Source organism: Pan troglodytes, chromosome 3, assembly GCF_028858775.2.
Source record: "Pan troglodytes isolate AG18354 chromosome 3, NHGRI_mPanTro3-v2.0_pri, whole genome shotgun sequence".
Taxonomy (NCBI): domain Eukaryota; kingdom Metazoa; phylum Chordata; class Mammalia; order Primates; family Hominidae; genus Pan; species Pan troglodytes.
Window position 1 is genome coordinate 153,815,744 of NC_072401.2, and position 26,488 is coordinate 153,842,231.

Below are 26,488 nucleotides of genomic sequence, written 5' to 3' on the forward strand. Positions count from 1 at the left end.
AAGATAAATTGAACTGCAAATCTCAGTAGAATAGGCATTGCTCTTAGTCATTCCCCAAGGGACAGAGAAGATTTTTCTCACTCTTAGCACCACCTGCTTGTGCTCTCCCTATAACCTCCCAAGAGGAATTTTTAATTAAAAGAAAATTATTTGGACAGCAGAGTAGTTGGGTGAGTTGCCTCCCTGGTCCATGCACTGTTACCCCTAACATTCAGACTTCTCAGATCCCAAAACCAGGTGCTGAAAGGGACTGAACTAATCTCACCTTAGGATCAGAGGTGCCCCTGCCAAGAAGCAGATGTCATTAGCATAGAACTGACAGCCACAAAAGCTTCCCACCCACCACCTCTGGCCTTCTGTTCCCAGAAAATTTCAGTGGCGTCAGCTTTCCCATCCAGAGAGCCTCTCCAGCGGGCACATTAGACAGGAAACATTAGGATGGAGAAGAAGCCTGGCACACAGGGACATCCACTGGGATGCAGAATACAGTGTGAGTTTTTGTTTCTTTGGTGTTTTCGGCTTTTGTTTTTTTTTTTTTCCAAATGGAGTCTCGTTCTGTTGCCCAGGCTGGAGTGTAGTGGTGTGATCTCGGCTCACTGCAGCTGCAGCCTCTGCCTCCGGGGCTCAAGCCATTGTTTTGCCTCAGCCTCCTGAGTAACTGGGATTACAGGTGCCCACCACCACACTTGGCTAATTTTTGAATTTTTGGTAGAGACAGGGTTTCTCCATGTTGGCCAGGCTGGTTTCAAACCTCTGGCCTCAAGTGATCTGCCTCCCAAAGTGATGGGATTACAGGCATGAGCCACCGCACCCAGTCCAGCATGAGTATTAAGGTTAAGTGTGTGGGCTCTGGATCCAGGCTGCCTAGATTTGAATCCTTGCACTGTTTATTCTGCGTGACCTTAGGTAGGTTATTTAACCTCTCTGTGCCTCCATTTCCAAAATGAGAATAATATTAATAGAAGAGCTTTTCATAAGGCATGTGAGGATTACATGAGTTAGCACATGTAAAAAAACATAAAACATGCCTGGCGTACCCCAAAGGTGTGGTAAACAGGAGCTCACACCATGAGTGATTGAGGACTATGTGCTCAATGAGTGAATCCTATCCTCTCTGTAAGGGGCAGTCAGTAGTAGTAGGAAGAGCGTGGGTTTTAAGGAAAGACCTGAGTTTCCATATCACCTCCAGTTTGTGTTTAACTTTAAATAAATTCTAGACTTCCCATACCCTCAGTGTCCTCATCTGTTAAATGGGAACACTTTCTCTACCTTCGAGGCTGACTGTGAGGACTAAATGCAAGTATGTATTTTAAAGGCTCAACACAGTGCCTAGCACATAATCAGCTTCTGAACATGTGAGCTCCTGACACAGCCCAGCTCAAAACAGGAGCCAGGGTCTCCCCAGGGTTTTTAGAGGCAAGCACTGTTTCATTTATTCCTAGTGTTTGCTTTATTGCTGCCAACCTAGTCTTCACAGTTCCTGGGGTTTGGGTCATCAAAGCCATTTTAAAAGTCTCTATTTTCCTCCAGCGTCTCCCTCCTGGTGGAGAGATGCCTGCCACCCGCTCGGGTAGCCTGTGTGTTTTTGGGTCACACTGCAGGTTTCCAGTGCCTTGGTTGCTTTGCTCTTTTACAAACCAACCACGAAGAGCCCTTTCACTTCCCCACCGCCCCCACCCACCAGCTACAGTCCATCTTACCTTTACTACTGAGACAAAATTGGTCCTCTTAAAATCATCAGGGGCCTGTTCTCTGTCTTCCTCTGTTTGCCTCTGTGGAGGGCTGGACACTGCGGAGCAATCCTTCTTTCCTTTCCTGGAACTGTTTTCGGCAGTAGCTTCTCTTTTTACTGCTGCTTTGTTGCCTCCTCTTTTTCCAGGATCTGGCCGTCTCCCCCACCCTAAAATCCCCTCCCTGCATGCCCTATCCCACTCCTACCTCCCCAGGCCAGACTTCAGGGCAAGCTAAAGTCCCATCATCCTCACAAAGACTTCCAGAACTCTCGAGGTTCCAGAGAGCACTCTCCTCTGAATTTCAAAAGACTGGCCTGGCATATTGCTCATTAGGACCTTGGAAAGACAGAGGCTACCTGTGTTTTCTGTGCATGATGCTTCTCTATTCCTCTGGTTTGCAAGCTCCTCGAGGGCAGGCACAGAACTTTCTGTATGAGAAGGGCTCTGTCAACATTGTTGATATATTACGAGTCGCTCCCATTTACTGAGTGAGGCCGGGATGTGTATGTATCTATGTGTCCATCTGTCTGTGTATATATCTATGTATCTATGTATATATCTATCTGTCATCTATTTATCTAGTTACAATTATCTATCAATCATCCATCTATCTTATCTGGTCATCACAACATTCCATGAAGTAGCTATTACTACGTTAATTGTATACTTGAAGAAACTGAAGGTCAGAGAGAAAAAAAAGAACCTGACCAAGACCAAACAGCTTGAAAGAAAGAGGGCCCAGGATCATAATTCTAGCACGCTTCCAAGCCCTATGCACTAAATAAGTAGCCTCTAAACTTTCTGTATCGGGCATCCCTTTCAGAAAATATATGTCTTTGTTTGCCATTTCTAACTTATATGTATTTACCATATTATTAATATATTACATGCATTATAAAACATAAACTACAAAAAATAGAAATTAAAGGATAATACCCTAAATATAGATTGTGGTCTCTCACTAAAAGAAACTAGGTCTTGGGAGAAGTGTCTAATTTTTAGTCTGGGAAGTGCACCTGGAACATTTTGTCATACAGAAAGCCAGGAATCTATCAATTATTATTGGGTCCTGTCAAAAGGATGTGGGAACCAACCTGAAGAGGTTTCCATTGGCTAAACATGGGACATTTTGAGCAAACTGCGATTGATTAAACCACATTTTAGGGGTGTGTGTGTGTGTGTGTATTTTTTTCAAATTTATATGCTTATTATGATACTAAAAAGATACCTTGGTGATCACTTTTAGAGAATACTAGATGACCAACTAATTACTTTGAAAACTGGTAAAGAAAAAGAAGCATTTGTTCTGCCCTTCCTGTAAGAATTGTGTCCCTGGATTAGCAAATAGACGATGAGAAGATTCTCTTAAAGAAGTATTCCAACTAATAAGTGAAGACACATAGATAGAATGAGGATACCATAGGACACCACACTTTGTAAGTGCTAGTGAACAAGGTATTTGATAATGATTGCTATCACAAAAAAAGAGACAAGCAGACATTATGTTCTCCCAACAGATGTCCATAACACCAATTGCAAAATGTTCTTGTCAGAAAGATTTAATATGAACCTGATGGAGCCTCTTGATTTCCCATTTACAGAAAGTACAGGGGATGGAGGCACATGATAAATGATACCATGGGAACATAATCAGCAGAATCTAGCCTGTAGATTAACCAAGAAAAGCAACCCAAGTTTTTCAACCAAAAAAAAAAATTTGCAAAAATAGAGAATGAGAGATTGAGAGAGGGAGCAATAGATTAAAAGAGACCTGAGGGACATATTTATGTATCACAATGTGTGGACTTTGTTTGGATCCCAACTCAAACTGTAAAAAAAAATTTTAGGAAAATCAAGGAAATATGAGCACTGATTGGATATTCAGTTATATTGTGGGCTAATTATTGATGTTTTTGGACTATAATGATGTTGTGGTTCAAGTTTTAGAAAGAGAGGGCATGTTTTTTAGGCCCATATATTGAAATATTTACAGATGTAATGAGTTAGTGTTTGCTGTCTTAGATAACAAAATAAAGGAGCAGGGGGGACAAGTAGGTGGGTAAATAGGGGAAATAAGACTGGCCTTGGAGTTGGTAATTTTTGAAGTTGAATGGTGGGAACATGGGTATATGGGAGGTTCATTATATGATTCTACTTTTATATATATTTAAACTTTTAACAAAAAAATGGTTTTGTAATGATGATATTACAGTAAATATAAAGAGTTTTAATCTTTCCTTTCTTCCTCCTTCCCTTCCTCCTTCTTCCTTTCCTTTCTTCCTTTCTTCCTCACCCTTTCCTTCCCCTCCCCTCCCCTTCCAATTCCTTCTTTCCTCTTCTTTCTTCCCGTGGGTTGTTCGGAGGTGGTGCCCTTGAGGATACCCCACTTTGGGGACCTTTGCTCTCGTCCCCTATGCAGCATCACCTCTCAACCTGGGGCCCGGGGAGGCTTGACCATGAGAAGTGTCTCTTCCATCCAGGAACCAAGGTCTGCGCTGCATCTCCAAGCCTGCAGAGAAATGATGTGTGACAGCCTGCCTTGACAAATCAGCACTGCTTACAGCCCTGCCACCAGAATGCCTTCACTCTGTCCAACTTGAATTCCCTTTAAAGCAATGGAAGGAATCTGCTTTCCAAGATCCCTTCAGAAGGAAAGATTTGCATTGTTTAAAGGAGAATAAAAATCAGATGTCTAAGAAAAAGGAAAAAGACAAAGTCTCCTTTCAAGAAGTAACAACTCTGCCAGCTTACTCAGGTCATGAAATAATGCTGTTGGCAATGACTTTGGGGTGTTCTATCACAGTCTCAGTACACTTTCTCCCCCCTGGGCAGTATTTTATAGTTACTGCTTCTACGCCCCATTGGCTCAGACATAATTTATTATTTGTTTACATGTTTCACTTACTCTGCTAAGGTGGAAGTCCAGTGATGCATTATTACTGACAGCATCAGTGTGTGTGTGTGTGTGTCTGTGTGTGTCTATGTGTGTGTCATTGAAAGACTCAAGGAGATCTGACGGGTTCTGAACCTGCAAGTTTTCAGAGCACAAGTGGCCTCCCCAGGTCTACAAGAGCCTCCCTGGGCTCTTGGCTCAGATCAAATGTGTCCTATGTCCCTGTAGTTAGTTCCTTCTACTTCTCTGAGGACCAAGACAATTCCAGGAAGACACAGGCTCCCCGGGACTGTGACTTTCTATTCTCTCCTTTGACTTGTCTTCCTGTGTAGTGATCAAAGTCCTCCCATTTCTGGGGGGAACGTCACAGTTTACACAGCACTTTCTTCACGACAATAGCATGAAGAAAATAATACCTGCCCTTTATCTCCACATGAGACACAGACAGGTCAAGGACGTGTGCAAGTTCAAAGAGCAAGAGTGGAATCCAGCCCGAACCAGCACCCCATGATGGAAGGGGAATGACCGTGGCTGGCCCAGTCACTTACAGCTCTTTGACCAGGGGCAGCTCACGAAAAGCTCAGGTTCTTCACCTGCTAAAAGATGGAAGTGATAGTGCTTACTGCACAGGGCTGTTTTAGAAATAAAATAGATTTCTAAAAGTGCTCAGCAAAATGACTAGCATGTAATAAACGTGCAATAAATGCTACCAACATTAATGGTCTTTTCAAAGCATTGTGTTTACAAAAGCTTTAGGGCTTATAATAAGAACGGTAGTAGGTGACTCTTTTGTAATATAATAATAATAATGATAATAATAAAATAATAGGTGGCTTACAGGCACCATTTGAATTCCCCTATGTGCATTAACCCTTTCATGTGTCATTAAGTCCTTTATGCATTTTTGTCACAACAAACCTATGTGGTAGGTAGCATTAGTACTCCTATATTAGGGATGAAGGACACAGAGGGTAGTTAGGTTTAAGTAACCTGGCCTTTTACAAAGAATTAGCCCGCATCTGAAGTGTTTCTCTGCTCTTTACTGTCCTCATTCAGGGAGCATGGGACTGTGACCCCCCCATGCATCAGCACCTGCTGAGAACTCAACAACCTCCGTAGCTTCCGCTCCCTGGCTTCCCCCTCTAGCAGTAAAGTTCATGATTTTATGTATCAGGTGCTCTTAGGGAGAGGAAACCACGGCCCAGAGGGATTAGCGACTTGCCCAAATCCACGTGGGGAGCTGGATTTAGAGCCGGCCTGAGGATCAAGTCTGTGTTCTCACTCTCCCTTCCGTGTCCCCAGGATGCTGTAAGAATGCACAGGGCCTTGGGACCTCGGTCCTCCCTGCTGCCTGCAGCCCCGGGGCTTTAGCAGGCTTGGACTCCCGCGCGGAGCCGCTGCAGCCGTCGGGGCCAGAGGGACAGGAACGTTCAATAGGGGGCGCCTGAGAGCCCAGGTGGGCGCTGAGCTCCCGGCTTCCCTCCCTCCGGGCCCAGCCGACAGGGAGGGGTTAGGAATTTAATCCTCCGCATTCCAGCCAGGGTTCCTGTGACATAATGAGGCCCAAGGAGGGATCTCAAGTGACTTGTCAGCAGAACCCCCAAAGGGATTTTCTATAGATAGCCAGGGCGTGTCTCGGGCTCGGTTCTCTGCGGCAGGAAAGTTCTTTAATGCCTGGGCTGGGCAACGCCGTGAGCAGCAGGTGGGTCGGGTGAGGCCGGCCAGGCGCTGGGCCCAGAGGACTCCGCGACGCTAGGAAATGTGTGGCAGCCGGGGAGGGGACGCAAGGAGCCCGGGCCAGGAGAGGGAATTCCAACTATGGCGTTTTGGAGAAAACTATTTAGTTATTTGCCCTCGCTGACCTCACCCCACGTTGGGACTGCGGCTGCAAGGAGAGGTCCCAAATACTGAGCCTCACACAGCCTTTGATGCTGGCTCTGGAAAGATTCTGTGGCATGAACCTGGCTCTCTTTGGAGAGACAGACGTGTTTGGAATGTTGGTGTCTGGAGTGCTGTGATTGGAGGCTTGAGGTTTCAGAGTTCCTTAATTTGCATGGCCATGCACCAAGGTTATTATTTTCCACAATAGAGGATTGAAATTTGAAACTCTGTTTACCTTCCAGATTCCAAACAAGCAACATTCCCATCAATAATGTCACGTAAATAACGGCATGATAGCCGAGAATCCTGTCATTAGTAATGTATATATATATATATTTTTTTCATTCTGTTTGCTGGTGGAAAGGGATTCTCAGAAGCTATGCATATATTTTACATAAAATAATAGCTAAGCTGCCAAGGGCTTTAACGATATAATTTCATCATGGGATTCTGGGCTCTTTGGTTTATGCCGCCATCAGAACCCCAAGACAGAATTAATTCATGTAACTGGGACAAGCCCAAATGCTGTTTTCCCGTTCCCCTTATAAGTGAACTCAACTATTTTAATTGGCCAAACATTTGGTGGGTAGGGTATAGGGTGGAGAAAAGCCTCTCTACTATATTTATTAGCGTCTGAATAAATTCATTAGAGGCAGCATATTGTTGTTGTTAAAAACATGAAGTTTGCTTCAAATAGCCTGGGTCTGAATCCTCACTTGGTCTTAAAGCTATGAAAACTTGGGCAAGTTATTATCCTGGAGCCTCCATTTCCTCATCTGTAAAATGTGGCTGCTGATCCCTAGCTCTCAGCATGGTTGAGCCATGATTAAATGGCTCATGATTAAATGCCACTGGAACTGATGGAATGTATGAGTTTAATACCCGTCAAGGGTCCTTCGCACAGTACCTGGAGCCTACAATAACTGTCAATAGATGGCTGCTTTATTATTAGCTCAATGGCAAAAGTAAAACATCCTTGAAACTGTTCCCTGACACCATGAAGGCCCAAGAATCTTAGCCACTTCCCTCCAGAAGCTCCTCTTTTTAGCTCCTAAATTCCCCAGATGCTCCACATTTGTAAATTGTATTATTCCCATCCAGAGAGCAGGGTGGCAGCCCCCACCCTGTCTGGAATCTCAGAAACACCTCTGAGATTCTGACCTACTGCAGCTGCCTGTTACAAATAATTCGGGAAACATGCAACAGAACATATTGCAGCTCCACAGAAAGGTCTGAAGAGTGGACCTTGTGTGTCTGTCACGGATCTGCTTTCTCCTGCAGAAGAACCAAGGCAGGGCTCTGCCTGGAAGAGAACCCCCTGGGCTCCTCAGTGAGAAGCTCATGTGCCCCCCAACATCTGTTACAGTGCTACCTTGTCATGGTGGATAGAAGGGCTTCTCTCTAGATGTACACACAATTCTTGCCTGTGAGTAGACCTTAGCTTTGTAATACTGGATAAGATTATGGCTTCAAGTCTTGCCTCCACTCTGTACTAGCTGTGTGACCTTGGGTGAGGAACTTTAGCATTTTTGAACCTGTTTATTCTTAAATCTGCAAGACGAAAAGAATGGTAAGCCTCTCACTGGATGGCTGGGTAGAATAAATGGGTTGTCACAGGTAAAATGACCAGTACAGCTTCTGGCACAGAGCAGAGGGAGATAAGGCTGAATGCCCTTTCAGAAAGATGAATTATTGCAGCCCATAGCCAGGTAAGCAAGACCTTCACCCTCACAAACAGCCCAATTACTGATACCACTCCCTTTCCCGAGGCTTTCTCCAAGTATGCTAAACTAAGTGACCTGAGAAAAGCCCTTTTAGGGGTCCTGCTGCTGTTAACAAACAAAGGGAGAGGAAATTTTATTTAAAACATGTTTTTTTCTGGTTGAAATATGGTCACCCTATTTTCCAGCTGGGACCTCCAGCACCGAAAGTCCCAGTTGATTGAGAGTAGCATTAGAGTTTTTAAATATTCCTTGTCAAGCAATGGCAATGGGCAATCACTGGAGAAGGGCAGGGCCGTGCCCCACAGGCTGCTGGCAGGGTCCCATGGAGGCTGCGTGTTGAGATTTTCCTTCCTAACCCAGTGACTGTAGCTTCGTAATAGCCAAGAATTGGGGTTGGATATATACAATCTCAAGCCTTTTCTCCTTATTTTATGCAGCTTTTTGCTACATACCTTTGCTCTCTCTGAAAATATTTTCTTCTCACCTATGTGAGTAAACTGGTCACAGTCATTTTTAGGAACTGTGAATGTAGTTGAATTTATTTGCAGGTCAACTCTGCAGCTGCCAAATGCCTAAAACAGATCATTGGAGAGAAAGAATTCTAGCTACAGAGGAAAATAAATGTAGACTTCCTTGGTTTTGCCTCTAAAGTGGATACTGTGCCTGTTAAGTCCTGTGTATTTCCCCCACAGCACCTAGAACTGTTCTCCCCAGTGACTGGCATTTCATACATAGCACTGTCTAACTTAAGGTTCAGGAAGGGACTAGAGGCATATGGAGTGGGGAGAGGGCTGCAGAAAATAGATTTTCCTCTTTTTAGTAACCTGTTGTTTGCAATTGACACCATTATACACCCCAGAGAGCTAAGTATATAGTTTATAGTAAATCATTCAAAGAAAGTGTCAATCAATATACAAGATGCTGCATAATATAGCCACCAGACACTCACTGTTTTTTTTTTTTTTTTTTTTTTGAGATAGAGTCTCACTCTATCACCCAGGCTGGAGTGCAGTGGCGCAATCTTGGCTCCCTGCAACCTCCACCTCCCGGCTTCAAGTGATTCTCCTGCCTCAGCCTCCAGAGTAGCTGGGACTACAGGCGCGCATCACCACGCCCAGCTAATTTTTTTTGTATTTTTAGTAGAGACAGGGTTTCACCATCTTACCCTAGCACCACGTTACATATGTATAGGCTCAAAAAAAATGTTATTAGACATTGACAATAATGTTGAAAAGAACACTGAGCTGGGATTGCTCCCATATTTGTAATGAACCAACATGTCTCTTTGGTTAGTCTCTTGGCTTTTCTGGATCTCAGTTATATTTATAAAATAGTATTGCCTCAAACTTTTTAACTATCAAAAAACTTCTTGGACACCCTCCCTCAATCTCACCACCTCATTCATTTGCTTAACAAATATTTACTGAGCACTGACTATGTATGAGTCATGTGTCTAAAGGTTGGGTATATAATTTATGAGAAAAACAGAAGCAGTTCTTGCCCTCATGAAGGTTATAGTCTAGTGGGAGAGACAAACATGAAACAAACAGTCATGCACATAGAAATACAATCATAAATTGTGTTAAGTACTCTGAAGGGAAGCAGGGATCTATGGAAGCCTGATTAGGAGCTGAGGGAGCAAAGAAAAGACTTAGGGCTCTTTTATGTTTGTTTGTTTGATTTTCTTTCTTTCTTTTTCTTTTTTAAATGATAGGGTCTCACTCTGTCACCCAGGCTGGAGTGCAGTGGCATGAATGTAACTCATTGCAGCCTTGAAATCCTGGGCTGAAGTGATTCTTCTGCCTCAGCCTCCCAAGTAGGTGGGACTGCAGGCATACATATGGCTGTATTTTTAATGTTCTTTTAGAAACCACATAAAGTGTTACTGTCAATTGAGTAATGCTTTAACATTATTTGTGTATTAGTAATCATAACAGCATCTATATATACATGTGGAAAATGATAGTTTGTATATGCATGAGTTCATTATTCAGTCTAGAATTGTAGATGCTTTGCACACATGGGCACCCAGTATCCTGCAAACTCTATAGCCTCCTGCAGGACTGGTGACCCTTAACCAGAATATTCCTCATTTTCCACTGGCTCTCGTGGCAACTTGCAGGGCTTCTCAAGGGAGATCTTAAAGAAAACTGATTCCCTGCTCAGGACTCACATCAACACCAAGTGAAGGCTGGGACAGCCTTTTCCACCACAGTCGCCAACATACCCAACCACTTATGACTGCAGATAAGTGGTCTGACCAGTTCAGTCTAACTCCCCACCAGTGGGCAAAGTTTGCTTACCTCCAGGCTGATTTGATCTAAATCAAGCCCAACATTCAAAACTACATCAAGCTCTGTCAATAGTTAGGAAGAGGAGGCAGCAAGGACCTCTTTGCCTCTGTACCCTGTACCTCTGAACTTAAACATTGTCAGTCTGTATTTTATCTCTCAGTACTCACCTAGGTGATTGCATGTTACATCCCAGAGGAAAATATGTGTTTCTTCCCTAATGGCCTCCTAGCTACGTAAATGGCTGTACGTATTTGATTTATGTTTCCAGATTATAGTATTTGAGGCTTTCTGTCAAGCCCCTCCTTGGAAGTAGAAGTTTGCAATATTCTAATCCTTCGTGCATAACCAGGGATCCATGAATTCCGATAAGAAGCTGGGTCCACGATGAGAACTATCACCTTTAATAGGCAAAACACCTAAGGGCAGATGAGAAACTCAAAGTCGGCTTTCCTCTGCCAGTTCCTTCCAGGAGGAGGAGGGAAAAAGGAGGTTGAGTCTGTGAGGCCCAGGACTGAAGTTGGGGCAGTTCAGTCCCCTACCTGGAGCAGATGTGTAGAAAAGGAAGGTCCTTGCACTGTTGGCAATACCTCCCTTCCACTCTAAATCCCTGGAGGGCAGAGAGATGGTGTCTTTGTCATAGAGCTGCAGTGGTTAGCTCAGTGGGCACACATCACTGTTGAGGAGTGAATGGTTCTGGAAAGGTACTGGGACTAGATCACTAACCTAGGCAAGTGGACAGAAATCAGCCCCCAAAATACCAGCAGCTGAAGTCTTAAGGTAGCGAAGCAAAGGAGGGTAAGCCAGACAAGTCAAGGAGAAGGCAGGAGGGAGGCTTTGAGACAGCACTGGTCCATTTCATTTGCCCATCGGAGGGTGAACGAGATGCTTCAGAAAACATGGTGGAAGCACGTGTGCACCTGGATACACTGGAGCTGAGTGCTTCTATTGCAAAAAGACTGTTCACTTTGCAGAAGGTTTGACTTCTTTCCTTTTCACAGGAGATGCCTCATACTAATTATAAATGCTGTTGCATTTACAATGAATTTTTTTTTCTGTTTTTGAGATGGAATCTCGCTTTGTCGCCCAGGCTGGCGTGCAGTGGTGCGATCTCAGCTCACTGCAAGCTCCACCTCCGGGGTTCAGGCTATTCTCCTGCCTCAGACTCCTGAGTAGCTGGGACTACAGGTGCCTGCCACAACGCCCAGCTCATTTTTTTTATTTTTAGTAGAGATGGGGCTTCACCATGTTAGCCAGGATGGTCTCGATCTCCTAACCTCGTGACCCACCTGCCTCGGCCTCCCAGTGTTGGGATTACAGGCGTGAGCCACCGTGCCCGGCTACAATGCATTTTTTACAGACCATCCCCTAGGACATTTCAAACATGTAAAGGGCACATTTGCCAGTCACGTGGGCTATTTATGTTTGCTCAGAAAAATGCCACATTTTAGTTTAGTTTCTATTTAGGGTATGACTTATTTGTATATATATATTTTTGTTTTTCCTGGAGTTTCTGATTGCTTCATTGTTGTTTTTGTTGATGGAAGAGACAAATACCTTCATTATTACATTCAGCTTTTACTCATTTTTCATACTTCTGGGAATTCATTCCATTCTTCTTGGATTCCATTGATATTCTGTTTTAATTCAGACTGACTGCTTGCTAGGTCAACTGACAACAGATCCCATCAAAATCTCAAACCGGAGTGAAGAGACTAAGTACTTGTAGGTAACTGGTGAGTACAGGCAGATGGAATAATTGAAATAGTGCACAACCTTTGCACTGTGCTCCACAGCTCACAACACACTTTCTCACTTGGATCTCCTTGACCCTTTCCAAGGCTCTGTGAATCAGGCACTGCACTCAGTCTTGGAAGAACTGGGTTCAAATTCCAAGTCTGCCCCTTACCAGCCTCAGGCCAGTGTGAGCTGGGATGATTCACCTCACCTATCTGAGCCCCTACTTTCTCTCACTTTATTATGAATATGTCATTTATTTTGTGACCAACTTTTCTATTTACATGGCTGTGAAATGGGTTTCTAAGACTTAAATTTAAGTTTTATCAGAATGCTTCATGCACCTGATTAAAATGTCAAATCATCCAGAAGTTTCGTAATGTAAAGAAACAGTCTCCTTGCTCCTCGTCTCCCCATTCTTATTTTGCTTCCCACAGAAGGCAGCCTTTAAACCGTTTCTGTTTTTAGCACTTGTGGTTTCTTACTCCATCTCCAAATGGTATGTTTATATTGGCTATGTCTTGATCAACAACCTCTGTAGACATTATCTACCCAATTCCTTCTAGGGTAGATAAAGTTTTAATTCATGTCCCCCACTCCCTTGCAAGTTTTGAAAATTCTAGCTATTTTAGTTTCTGAGTTACAGTTGTAACTGTAGACAAACCTCTAATTGTTGTTTCATCAACAGTCAATGATACCTTTGGTTCCTCATTTTGTAAGATGAAGATAGAAGCATAATGTGTTTTTCCTCTACCTCTCTACTCTCCTACCTCCCAAATTCTAGATACTCTGTAACCACAATTAAGTTTCCCCTGCTTTGTTTATAGGTTGATTCTAAAAATTGAAAACCAGAAAACAGTGGTTACGTTATGACTTTGTAAATATTGTTAATTACAGAGCTAAGCAATGTGCCGTGATTACATTTCTTCTCCATAGTTCCAATGTTATGACCCCAGTGCAAAATGTTTCTAGCATCAGGAACAAATAGTCTTCTTTCCCCTACTCGTCCATTGCTCAGAAAAATGCCACATTTTAGTTTAGTTTCTATTTGGACTGACTTATTTGTACACTTTTTTGTTTTTCCTGAAATTTCTGATTGTTTTGTTGTTGTTTTTATTGATAGAAGAGACATCTATTTCATTATCACATTCAGCTTTGACTCATTCTTTGTAGCCCTGGGAATTCATTTCATTCTTCTTGGATTCCACTGACATTCTGTTTTAATTCAGACTAATTGCTTGCTAGGTCAACTGACAACAGGCAACCAGGAATTTCCGGGATGAATTATATTATTTCTTTTATTTTTATTTTTAAATCTTCCATTGTCTGGGATTTTGCCTTAGTTTTTCTGGGGTTGATCCATTCGAGTAACTTCCTTAGAAAGGGTATATAGGGGCAAACTTCATTCTTGACTATCTGAAACTGTCTTTATTGTGCACTCACACTTAAATTGTTGTTTAGTTTGATATAGAATTCTAGTTTAAAATAATTTGCTTTAAAAACTTTTTTTTAAAGACTTCATTGTACTGCATTTTGGCACCTGTGCATTGTGAATTAGAAATCTGATATCACTCCGATTCTCTTTCCTTTGCAGAGGACTTACTTTTTTCTCTTTAGAACCTCTTAGAATCTTCTGATTGCTGGTGTTCTGAAATTCCACAGTGAGGGTGTCTTAGCACAAGAACTGTTTCTTTTTTTTTCTTGCTGGGAATTTGGCAGCCCTTGTATTTTGAAAGTTCTGAGACTTTTCTTCTATTATTTCCTTGATTACATTCCCTTTGGTTTTCATTGTTCTCTGTTTTGTACTCCCAAAAGTCAGATGCCAGTTCCTCAAAGTCAGTGCCAAGATTGGTCTTTTGTGCCTGTTTTCTTAATAATTTTGACATTTTTTCTCTTTTTCCTCTATGTTCTGGAAGATTTTCCTCAGCTTTTTATTCCATTATTTATATAAACTTTGCAATCATATTTTTTTAATTTCTGAGAATCCTGCTTTCTGATTATTTTATTTTATTTTATTTTTTCTGTCCCTCTCTGAGCCAATATGCGTGCCACTGGCTTGATTATCTCTCACTTCCATGGAAATGTGGCAGGGAACTAAATAATACCAGAAGGTAGAATATCTGAAAATTTAGAAATGGCAATCACTACTTCATTATTAATGATTTCCAATTCCTATGACTATTTCGGAAGAAATAATTGACAATGGAGTTATTCTGGGTAGGGGAAAAGAAAGTCTATCTAAAACCCCTAAGAAGAAAGAAAAGTCCATTTTTCTCTTCTCAAATTCTTTTTGTCAGGACTGATCTTCAGCTGAGAAACAAGACAGAGAGAGGCTTACTGGGATTTAAGGCCAGTGCCCATTCTGTGCAGTTCTGTCTGCTCTGGTTGGTTGGTGATGCTGTACCAGATGAGTGTTAAAATATCATAAATGGTCCTTCTCTTAGGCATAAATGCTAAGGCAAATAACTATAAACCTGTTAATCGCAATAAGAAAAATTACTAATTATTTTGATTTTTTTCTGGTGGATAGCATTCTTTTTATTTTTACCTCTAAGAGGAGAACATGATACCTAAAAATTTGCCTGCACTAACAGGCAGATATAAACTAAAACATCAGCAACATAAAACTGAAATGGAACAGGAATATAAACAGTATAGTCAGAAAATGTAGAAAAGACAAAATCAGATAATCACACATCAAGTCTCCAAGAAACAAAACAGATGAAAATGTAGTGTGTGAGGCTTTTTAAAATCCTAATGAAATTTGGGGAGAACAGGGCACACATTATAGAAATATCTTTTGGTCTGATGTGTCTTGCTGTTAGTCATAATAAACTTAATAGATAACATTTATTTCTGTGTGCCAGGGACGATTTTATGTGTTTTACTTACATAAACTAGTTTATTTCTCACAACAAACCTAAATGATTATTATCACCATTTTCAGATATGAAAACTCTAGCTGGTCATTTTTCCTCTGTTGAAAATTTTCACTTGCCTTGCGATTGGAAATAAGACAATATTATATACATGTTTTTTATGTAGTTGTCTTTTTCACCTTACTAATTAATTAATTTTTTAATGACAAGTAAAAATATATGTATTTATTGTGTATAACATGTTTTGAAATAGGTATACATTGTGGAATGGCTAAATCCAGTTAATTAATGTATGCATTACCTCACATACTTATTTCTTGTGGTGAGAACATTTAAAATGTATTCTCTTAGGGATTTTCAAGAATACAACACACTGTTACTAACTATAGTCACCATGTTGTACAATGAATCTCTTTTACTTATTCCTCCTATCTAATTGATATTTTGTATCCTTTCAATAATATCTCCCCACCACCCCCTATCCCCACCTCCCCAGCCCCTGGTAACCACCATTCCACTCTTTACTTCTACCAGTTCAACGTTTTTAGGTTCCACATGTGAGATCATGCAGTATTTATTTTCCTGTATCTGACTTATTTCACTTAACATAATGTCCTCCAGGTTTACCCATGTTGTTGCAAATGACAGGATTTCCTCCTTCTTTAAGGCTGTATAGTATTTCAGGTTGATTCCGGATTTTGGCTTGGCCAGGCTGGTCTTGAACTCCTTTGGCTATTGTGAATAATGCTGCAATGTATATGGGAGTGTAGATATCTCTTTGACGTACTCATTTAATTTCCTTTGGATGTATACCCAGTAGTGAGATTGTTGGATCATATGGTAGTTCTATTTTTAATGTTTTGAAGAACCTCCATACTGTTTTCTGTAGTGGTTGTACTAATTTACATTCCCACCAACAGTGTGCAAGGGATCCTTTTTTCTCCACACCCTTGCCAGCACTTACCTTTTGTGGGTTTTTGTTTGTTTGTTTTGTTTGTTTGTTTGTTTTGAGATGGAGTCTCACCCTGTCACCCAGGCTGGAGTGCATGGCACAACCTCGGCTCACTGCAAACTCCATCTCCCAGATTCAGGTGATTCTTCTGCCTCAGCCTCCTGAGCAGCTGGGATTACAGGCACCCACCACCACATCCGGCTAGTTTTTGTATTTTTCATAGAGACAGGGTTTTACCACATTGGCCAGGCTGGTCTTGAACTCCTGGCCTCAGGTGATCCATCTGTCTCGTCCTCCCAAAGTGCTGGGATTACAGGCATGAGCCACTGTGCCTGGCCATCTTTTGTGTTTTTGATAATGGCCATTTTAACAGGTGTGAAGTGGTATCTCATTGTGGTTTTAATTTGCATTTACCTGATGATTAGTAATGTTGAGCATTTTTTCATATACCTGTTGGCCATTTGTATCTATTCTTCTGAGAAATGTCTGTGCAAGTCCATTTTTAAAAAATCAAGTTATTTGCTTTCTTGTTATTGAATTATTTTAGTTCTTTGTATATTTTGGATATTAACTCATTATCAGGTGTATGATTTGTAAATATTTTCTCCCAATCCATAGATTGTCTCTTCACTCTGTTGATTGTTTACTTGGCTGTGCAGAAGCTTTTTAGTTTGATGTAATCTTATTTGTCTATTTTCAGTTTTGTTGCCTTTGCTTTTGGGATAATATTTATGTCATGAAGCTTTTATCCTATATTTTTTTCCTAAGATTTTATAGTTTCAGGTCATACATTTAAGCCTTTAATACATTTTGAGTTGGTTTTTGTATATGGTGTGAATAAAACTCTAATCTTATTCCTCTGCATGAGAATATCCAATTGTCCGAACACTATTTTTCGAAGAGACTATCCTTACCCTATTGTGTATTCTTGGTACTTTTGTTGAAAATCAATTGACTGCAAATGTGTAGATTTATTTCTAGGCTCTCTATTCCGTTCAATTGCTCTATGTGTCTGCTTTTTGCTAGTACCAAACAGTTTTGGTTACTATAGCTTTGTAATATATTTTGAAGTCAGGTAGTGTGTTATTTCCAGCTTTGTTCTTTTTGCTCAAGATTGCTTTGGCTATTTGGGGGTCATAGGACTTTAGAATTTTTACTCATTTCTGTGAAAAAAGTCATTGGAATTTTGATAGGGATTACATTGAATTTGTAGATCACTTTGGGTATTATGGACATTTTAACAATATTAATTATTCCAATTGATGAACATAGGATATCTTGCCATTTATTTGTGTCTTCTTTAATTTCTTTCATCAATTTTCTAGTCTTTAGTGTACAGGTCTTTTACTTCCTTGGTCAAGTTTATTTCTACATTTGTTTTTTGTAGCAATTGTAAATGGGATTCTTTTCTTGATTTCTCTTTTGGATAATTTGTTGTTAGTGTATAAAATACTACTGATTTTATGTTGATCTTGTATCCTGCAACTTTGAATTCATTTCTAACAGGGTTTTTGCAGAGTCTTTAGGGTTTTGTATATATAAGATCATGCCTTCTGAAAACAGGGACAATTTAATTTTTTCCTTTCCAATTTGTATGCCTTTCTTTTTCTTGCCTAAATTGCTCTGGCTGGGACTTTTAACATTATGTTGAATAGAAGTGACAAGAGTGGGCCTCCATGTCTGGTTCCTAATCTTAGAATAAAAGATTTCAACTTTTCATTATTAAGTATCATTTTAGCTATGGGTTTGTCATATATGGCTTTTTATTGTGTTGAGGTACATTCCTTATATACCTAATTTATTGAGTTTTTTTTTTATTATGAATGGGTGTTTAATTTTGTCAAATGTTTTTTCTGCATCTATTGAGATGATCATACAGTTTTTATCCTTCATTTTGCTAATGTGGTATATCACATTTATAGATTTGTGTATATTGAACCATCCTTGCATCCTTGAAATAAATCCCACTGGATTATGGTGAATGATCTTTTTGATGTGCTGTTGAATTTTGTTTGCTAGTATTTTGTTGAGGATTTTTGCACCTGTGCTCATCAGGAATATTGGTCTGTAATTTTCTTTTCTTGTAATGTCCTAGTCTGGCTTTTGTATTGGGATAAGGATGGCCTCATAAAATGAGGTTGGAAGTATTATCTCTTCTTCGAGTTTTCTGGAAGAGTTTGAGAAGGATTGTTATTAGTTCTCTAAATGTTTGGAAAGCCAATCAGTAAAGCCAATGAGGTCTTGGGCTTTTCTCTCATTTTCTTTTCCTTTTTTAAAATTTGAGGTTGGGTCTTGCCATGATGTCTGAGTTGCTTTTGAATTTCTGGACTCAAGTGATTATCCTCCCTCAGTCTCCTGAGTAGCTTGGATTACAGGTGTGTGCCCCATGCCCAACCTGGGCTTTTCTTTGATGGGAGAATTTTATTACTGATTTAATCTCCTTACTTTTTATTGGTCTTTTCAAATTTTCTATTTCTTTTTGACTCAGTCTTGGTAGGTTATATATTTGTAGGAATTTATCCATTTCTCCTAGGTAATTCAATATGTTGGTGTATAGTTGTTCATAGTAATCTTTTATGTTCCTTTTGCATTTCTGTGATATCAGCTGCAATGTCACCTCTTCTGTTTCTTTTTGTTAGCATCCTGTGTTCATTTATGAATACAATACCTTTAAATCTTTCTGATGTAGGGTGATCATATATCTTGATTTGTAGGGGACAGTCATGGTTTATATTGCTGTCCTGGCATAATTATTAATAGATCCCCATATCATTCTCAAAATTGTTCCAGGTTAGATAATAAATTAATTACATGGTCACTTTACTCTGAAGATATTGTTGAATTTTATTTTTAACTTCTCTTCTATTCTTGAATTATTTCTATTTCTTCAGGGTGATGTTTTCAAGGCTTTTAAACTTTGATTGTCTATTGATATTTAAGAATAAGGAGTTAAGAATTAGGAGTTCTGGATACATGGATAGAACTTGTAGACTGGTAGACTCTGCTCTAGTATGGGTAGGCAGGAAACTGACTCTTGCTCTGGAGATGTCTAAAAGAAAGGATAAGAAGAACTGTTTTTGTGATATCAATAGTCATACCAGCTGTCCCAGTTTTTTCCAGACCATTTGTATAATTTCTTTAGAGAAAAATGAAGCTTTTTAGAAATGGTGGTAACTTCCTGGCTGTCATGCATTCTGTATGGGGGGAGGGTGGGCAATTGTTTTGTATACAAACCTTTAATCAATCTCTCTTTTCAGTTCCAGTCCTCAGTCCTCCCCTCTGCCTTGCCTGACAACTCAGGACCAGAACCTTTCCCAAATTCTGCAAGGCAGATTGACTTCATCCTTTATTGCAACCCCATCAAAATTTCTCACTTGCACTTTTTGGTTGTCAGAAATTTGCTAAAACCACTCATCCACTGATGGATCCCCTTCTTCATGCTCTTTACTGTTAGGGGTTCATGCCTTTTCCCCCTTTGCTATTCTTTTTGTGAGGTGTCAGTGGGAAGGAGATGTGCTCAATTAAATGTCTTTAACAAGAAAATACTTGTCCCTTCCTCCCCTTTTATTATGAGTATAATGATGCCTTTTCTATGTATTTTTCTGGAAGAAAGTTCTGGTTGAACCCCAGTATCCCCTCTCCATTTGTAATAAATGCTCCCTTGTCAACCATCTTTAGCTGGCACCTGGCAACCTGGAATAATCTAACCTTCCTTGCAAATAGATGTGGCCATGTGACTGAGCTCTGGCCAACTTGGTATAAATGGAAAGGTCTTGTAGCAGCTGGAACTGTCTTTAAGAGACACTAAGCATATGCATTTGCTGTCTTATTCATTACTGCTCTCCCATCCTGCTCTCTGGACCATAGATGTCACTATTTTGGGCCATGAGGTTGAGGTTACGTAAAGAGCCTACATATTTGGCACCATGGAGCCCAATACCAGCCCTAGACCTCTCATCTAAACTTGCATAGGACAGAAACATTTTGTTTTGCTTAAGGCAATGTTATTTTCAATTTTCCTTCACCACAGTGAAACAAACGCTTAACTAATACAACCTTAGAAGTTATCTACGAGTTACTAAAAAGATGATAATTGTGAAAGTAACTTGTAAACCGTAAAGGGCAAATGTCAAATATTGTTATCATTCCTTGCACCAGATCAGATTTTGAGCTCATCTTCTGCACTAGTTACTTTTCAAGAGAATCCCCCTTAAATTATTTATTTTTGTCATCAATAGCTGGCATAGAATTCAATATATTTATTAAATTTTAGTATATGAAATGTATATTTTTATGTATTGAATAGATTTTAAATATATTGAAATTGTGGGATTCCCTTGAATATATTTTTTGAATATATTTTAAATATATTCCATATATTTATTAAATGAATATATTTTAAATATATTCGATACATTTATTAAATGAATATATTTTAAATATATTTGATACATTTATTAAATGAATATATTTTAAATATATTCGATACATTTATTAAATGAATATATTTTAAATATATTCGATACATTTATTAAATGAATATATTTTAAATATATTCGATACATTTATTAAATGAATATATTTTAAATATATTCGATACATTTATTAAATGAATATATTTATTAAGTCAATGTTAACATATTGAATAAATCATTTTAGTAAGTTATCACAGTTGACCCTTGAACAACGCAGGGGTTGGGAACACCAACACCCCATGTAGTCAAAAATCTGCATATAACTTTTGGCTTCCCCGAAACTTAAGTACTAATAGCCTACTTTTGACCAGAAACCTTCCCAGTAACATAAACATTTGATTGATTTGTATGTTTTATGTATTATATATAACACATACAACATAATTTTTATATGTATTATATACCGTGTGCTTACAATAAAGCAAGCTAGAGAAAAGAAAGTGCTATAGGAAAATCATAAGGAAAATATATTTACTTTTCATCAAGTGTAAGTGGATCATCATAAAGGTTTTCATCCTTATTGTCTTCACACTGAGCAGGCTGAGGAGGAGGAGGAAGAAGAGGAGGTGGTCTAGCTGTCCCAAGAATGGTAGAGACAGAAGAGGTAGAGGAGGTGGAAGGGGAGGCAGGAGGGGCAGGTATACTCGGTATAACTGCTATGGAAAAAAAATCCTTGTAAAAGTGCATCCACGTGTTCAAACTTGTGTTGTTTAAGGGTGAACTGTAGTTCTTTAAAATAATGTCAAAACCATAAAAAAGGCAAAAGAAAAGGGTTAACATATTTTCAGTTCATTAATCTCCATTATAAAAATTTTCTAAAAATAGAAAAAAAATCCCAAAAATTCGATAGAAAGAATGAGCCAAGAACATGACACTGAAGACAAATGCAAATGGTCTTTAAATATGTGAGGAGGTTCACAACCTCACTGGCAATAAGATAGATGCAAATGAAAAGTCACAGTAAAATAAAGTTTCCCATCTCCCAGATTAGCAGAAAACCAAAAGTTTGCTACCATCCTCTGTTGGTGAGACTGTGGGGACAGACATCCTCATACATGGTTGGTGAGAATGCAAAATGATGCTACTACTTCATGATAGGGAACCTGGCAATAGCTACCAAAATTGCAGAAACATTCACCCATTTACCCAGCACTCCTGCTTCTGGGAATCCACTCAGCATACCTGACATAGGCACAAGGTTATTTATTACAGCAGTGTAATGGCAAAAGACTGGAAGCAACCCAAATATTCATTGATGGGGGGCTATTTAAATAAATTATGGTGCAACATACAACAAAATACTATGCAGCAGTCAAAGAAAAACTGAAGAAGTTCTCTGAATGCCAATATGGAAAAAGTCCCAGGATGTTTTCTAAAGTGAGAAGTAAACAAATAATAGGATATATAGAATGCTATCTTTTGTGTAAGAAAAGAGGGGAATTAGAAATATGTACTGATATTGCCATAAAGAAAAAGTGTAAGGATAAAAATAGTTACCTAACAGGATGGAGAGAAACAGGGATAGGAGTGAGACTTCTTGCAGCCCCCTGGGCTGGGGGCTGATCTGTCACAATCCAGTCCCCAGCTAGTCTCCAGGCCTCTTGTGATGGCTCTGCTTCCCAAGGCCTGGGTGGCTCAGGCTGGTACCCACTTCGTTTCACCAGTATAGATTACTGCTGTCCCTTGGGACTCACTCTAAGACTTTCTTTCCCTGTGTGGCATCCCCAGATCAGCTCATTGAGACCCATCTTTCCTCCAAATTTCTCAAATTGCTACCATATCCATTTGACAATCAGCCTTGAATGGCTTTGCAACATCTTTTTAATTGTTGTATTATTTATCTGTCTTCCTTTTTATTGCTTATCATACTTCATTTGTGTAAATACTTTTCATAGGAATGAGACTTTTTTGTTGTTTTTAAAATGTATGTATTAGGCTATTTTAACATGTCCATGTGATGATTTACTCTGTATGCCAGACACTATTCTAATACAAATATGAACTCACTCAGTCCTCATAAGAACACTATGATGTATTCGACAGCATGTAACAGAAACAGTATTACTATTGTGAGGCACTGAGATGTAAAGTAACTTGCCCAAAATCACACAGCTAGTGAGTGACAACGGGATTCAAACTGAGGTAGTTACTCCCTAATCTTCAGTATTGTTTTTTAAATGATCCTTTTTACCAAATACTTCTGTTTTTGAGACAGAGTCTTGCTCTGTCGCCCAGACTGGAGTGCAGTGGCGCAATCTCAGCTCACTGCCACCTCTGCCTCCCAAGTTCAAGCGATTCTCCTACCTCAGCCCACTGAGTACCTGGAATTACAGGCATAAGCCACCATAGCCTGGCTAATTTTTGTATTTTTAGTAGAGATGGGGTTTCGCCGTGTTGGCCAGGCTAGTCTCGAATTCCTGACCTCAGGTGATCTGCCCACCTCTGCCTTCCAAAGTGCTGGGACTACAGGCATGAGCCACTGTGCCTGGCCCTTTTTACTGAATACTTCTAACCAGATAATGACTTCAAGTCATTAGGCTGAACTACTATCCCAGGCATAAACTCCAGGTAACCAAAAGAGATGAAGGCTGCTGAACTTCCATTGCTATTTGTTTATGAGTTTTTTAGTAGTGAATCCTTGCAAAATGCGTGCTGAGCAAATTTCCATTATGCTGACCCTTGTGGGTGGATTACAGTTTCAAAACCATAGTAGCTTCCTGTTGTCCTCCCGAATCTTAACTCCAGTCCTCTGGCTCTATATTTTTTTAAGTTGGCAGGTTGCTCAATGGAGTGATCTGATAGGGGAGCTCTTGCTGGAATAATGGGGTTCTCAGTGGGGTTGGTACTGTGCCCAAAGAGGCATTTGAAAATTTGGGAGAGCAGCTTTCTGGTCATCACAATGATTAAGTGACTACTGGCATTTAGTAGGCCACTGCCCAGGGCAGTCCCCGTGATCAAGAATTGGCCGAGTCCCACACGACTTTGTTTATCCTTCTGGACAATACCTAGGTGAAAAACCTGTTTTTAATCATCTAGAACCTTAACAAACATTTTGGTCTTTTTGTTTGTTTTGGGGTTTTATTTTGGTTTGTTTACTTTAACATACACTGAATTTCCAAAGAATGTCACCACTGTGTAAATCAAGGGAAGAATTTTCTTCATTGCACTGGAACTTTATCAAAGGATTGTTTAATATTATAACATACCCTTAGGAGTCTACATTCGCAGCTGTCACATTCATGGGGATTTTATATGGGTCCCAGCATCGGAGCACTTCCTCATGTCTAGTAGTGTGGTCATTCACATGTTGAGGCACACATCATCTTATTGTAAGTTTCGATCATATCTCTCTTAACTATTACAGTTAAGAGATACGGATTTGTTTGCACTTACGTATGCATCTAGGTTATATTATCTCTGAATTTCACTTCAGGCAGGTAAGGAGGCACAATAAATAGTTTTACAAGGGGCGTTGGGTCTGGCAGGTCAGATGATTGCCTCCTGTGCACACGTGTAGGAGGCAGCATACGCACAGCAGATACACAGTACAGTAGTGACTGCACAAAACCAGAAGGGGAACCCCGCCCCAAGCACAGCCCGGCTTCATGATCGTGTTGCAGATAATGATCCAGTTGCTGCCTCACCCTGTGAGCAGCTGCAGGAATCAGTCTGGCTGAGGGCGTGCTTTTCTCTGAGTCGCTGGAGTCAACTTTGGCTTTGATTTACAAGAGCTGGCAATTTCACTGAGTATACGACAGATCAACAGCAGCCTTTTCCCGTGCAAAACACCTGGGAGAACTTCCTAATAGGCCTACCACACGGCTGTCACTTAATGAATATGTAACAGAAGTACAGTTTGATGGAAGTAGGAGATTCTGGCCTATTTTTTCTGGGTTTTAGAAGAATGCTGATAAAATTCCATACCTCTGGCTTGGTTTTCCAACCATAAAGATGTTCCTGGTCTAACATATCATCATCATCATCATCAGCAGCATCGCCATCATCATTATCAAAAAAGCACAATTTTGCCAAGTGTCTAATAGCTATTCATAGCAGCAGTGCCTGAGACTGCTCATCTTGATAATGCTGACTACGATCATTACAATTTTTATTATCCAACTCATTTATTCCACATTCAACAAATGTCTGTTGAACACCTAACCTATTATTTGCCAGAGACTGTGCCAGGAATGAATAAGCATATGTAGTTCCTACTTTTGTAGAATTCATAGATCCAGGGAAGAAATCAATAGTAATAAATAATTACACAATTACATGTGCAGTTATGGCTAATTTAATTATGAAACAGGAGAAAAATTCCTTGGACACCCCCTAGGTACCTGAACTCTTCATTTTTGCATCCTACCCCCCAAGTTGCTTCTCCCCCAAAATCTGATCTGAGTTGTCTGCACAGAAAACTGAGTCATCCTAGCAATCACTTTTCTAACTTCTCGTTCTTGACACCTAATTAATCACTGAGTGCTACTAATTTTACCTCCTCCACATTTTTCTAATGCCTCCCTTCCTCCCTATCCCCACAACCCTGTTTATCATCTGGCTGGACATTTGTAACAGCTTTGTAACAGGTCTCTCTGCCTTTAGTCTTGGCACTGGTGTTGATCAGGATTCAGTTGCAGAGAACAGAATTCACTCTATCCAGTTTAAGTAGATGGTGATTTGTTACAAGGTATTAAATGGCTTACAGAATTGCTGGAAAAGCTGAAGAAGCAGGTGGAGCTTTTGAAAATGGCTTTGGGAACCACATTGCAGAAACTGAGTGCATGGGATCTACTGCCTCTTTTATAATCCAGAAGCTGCATGTCAAACAAAGAAGTTTATGCCTGAGCTGCCAGCTCCAGAACCATGCCTCCATTGCCATAATCAGATGCCAGCGTGCTCAGAAAGCCATGGCAATTAGGAAACAGCCATGATTCAAAGAAACTGTGATCATGAAACCACGGCAGAAAAACCCAGCGCCTCTGTGAGCAAGGGGACCAGCAGAACCCCCAGGGGTGCAGCCTCGCTTCCACCTTCCAAATCCCGGGCAAATATTTCTGGTTGATAAAACCTAAATCATGTCCAGAACCCAAATTACACCCTAAAGGTGTAGTTTTGAGCTTCCTAGTTGCTGCAGAACTGCAGTAGAGGAAGGCTCCCTAGGAGAACTTTGCGATAGACATGGAGTGTGAACTGCTGTGATGGTTAATTGTAGGTGTCCACATGACTGAATTGAGGGATGGCTAGATGTCTGGTGAAGTGTGGCTTCTGGGTATGAGTGTTTCCAGGGGAGACTGAAGAGCGAGTCAGTGGATTCAGAGAGGAAGACATGCCCTCAATGTGGGCAGGCACCCTCTCATCGGCAGGGGGCCCAATTGGAACAGGCAGAAGGGAGATCTCTCTCTCTCTCTGTCTTCCTTCTGGTGTGAGATGCCTATTCTTCTCCTATCGTTGAACATCAGACTCCAGGTTCTTTGGCTTTCAGGCTCTGGGACTTGCACCAGCAGCTTCCCAGGGGGTTTTGGGCCTTCAGCCTCAGCTGGGGGCTTTACCATCTTTTTTTTACCTTTTGTGGTTCTGATGCTCCCAGACTTGGACTTGGACTGAGCCACACTACTGGCTGCTCTGGTCTTTGCAGACAGCTTATTATAGGGCTTCCCTTCCTCTTTGCATCAATTCCCTAATGAATCCCCTCTTGTATATCCTATTGGTTTTGTCTTTCTGGAGAACTCAGACTAATACAACCATGTTCCTCTTCAAGTCACCAGACTGATGTTTCTGAAATACAAATCTGACCATGTCATTCCTCTGCAGAAACTCTTTCCATGGTTCTCCATTGGCCATAAAATAATGTGCAAGTTCCAGCCCTCACACTTGACTCTCTTGTGACACCAAGGTGCACTCTGTGTGCTCTTTCAGGACCCAC

At 40.4% G+C, this 26,488-nt stretch overlaps 1 long non-coding RNA gene across 1 annotated transcript in view; it reads right to left on the reverse strand.

Annotated features, from left to right (window-relative positions):
• Window positions 1–26,488, reverse strand: part of LOC107974442 (uncharacterized) — a 35,102-nt gene that overhangs the window by 1,185 nt on the left and 7,429 nt on the right. The window contains exon 2 of the long non-coding RNA XR_001717232.3: window positions 1,701–19,139. This is a non-coding gene — a long non-coding RNA (uncharacterized LOC107974442). The remainder of the gene's footprint in view (window positions 1–1,700; window positions 19,140–26,488) is intronic.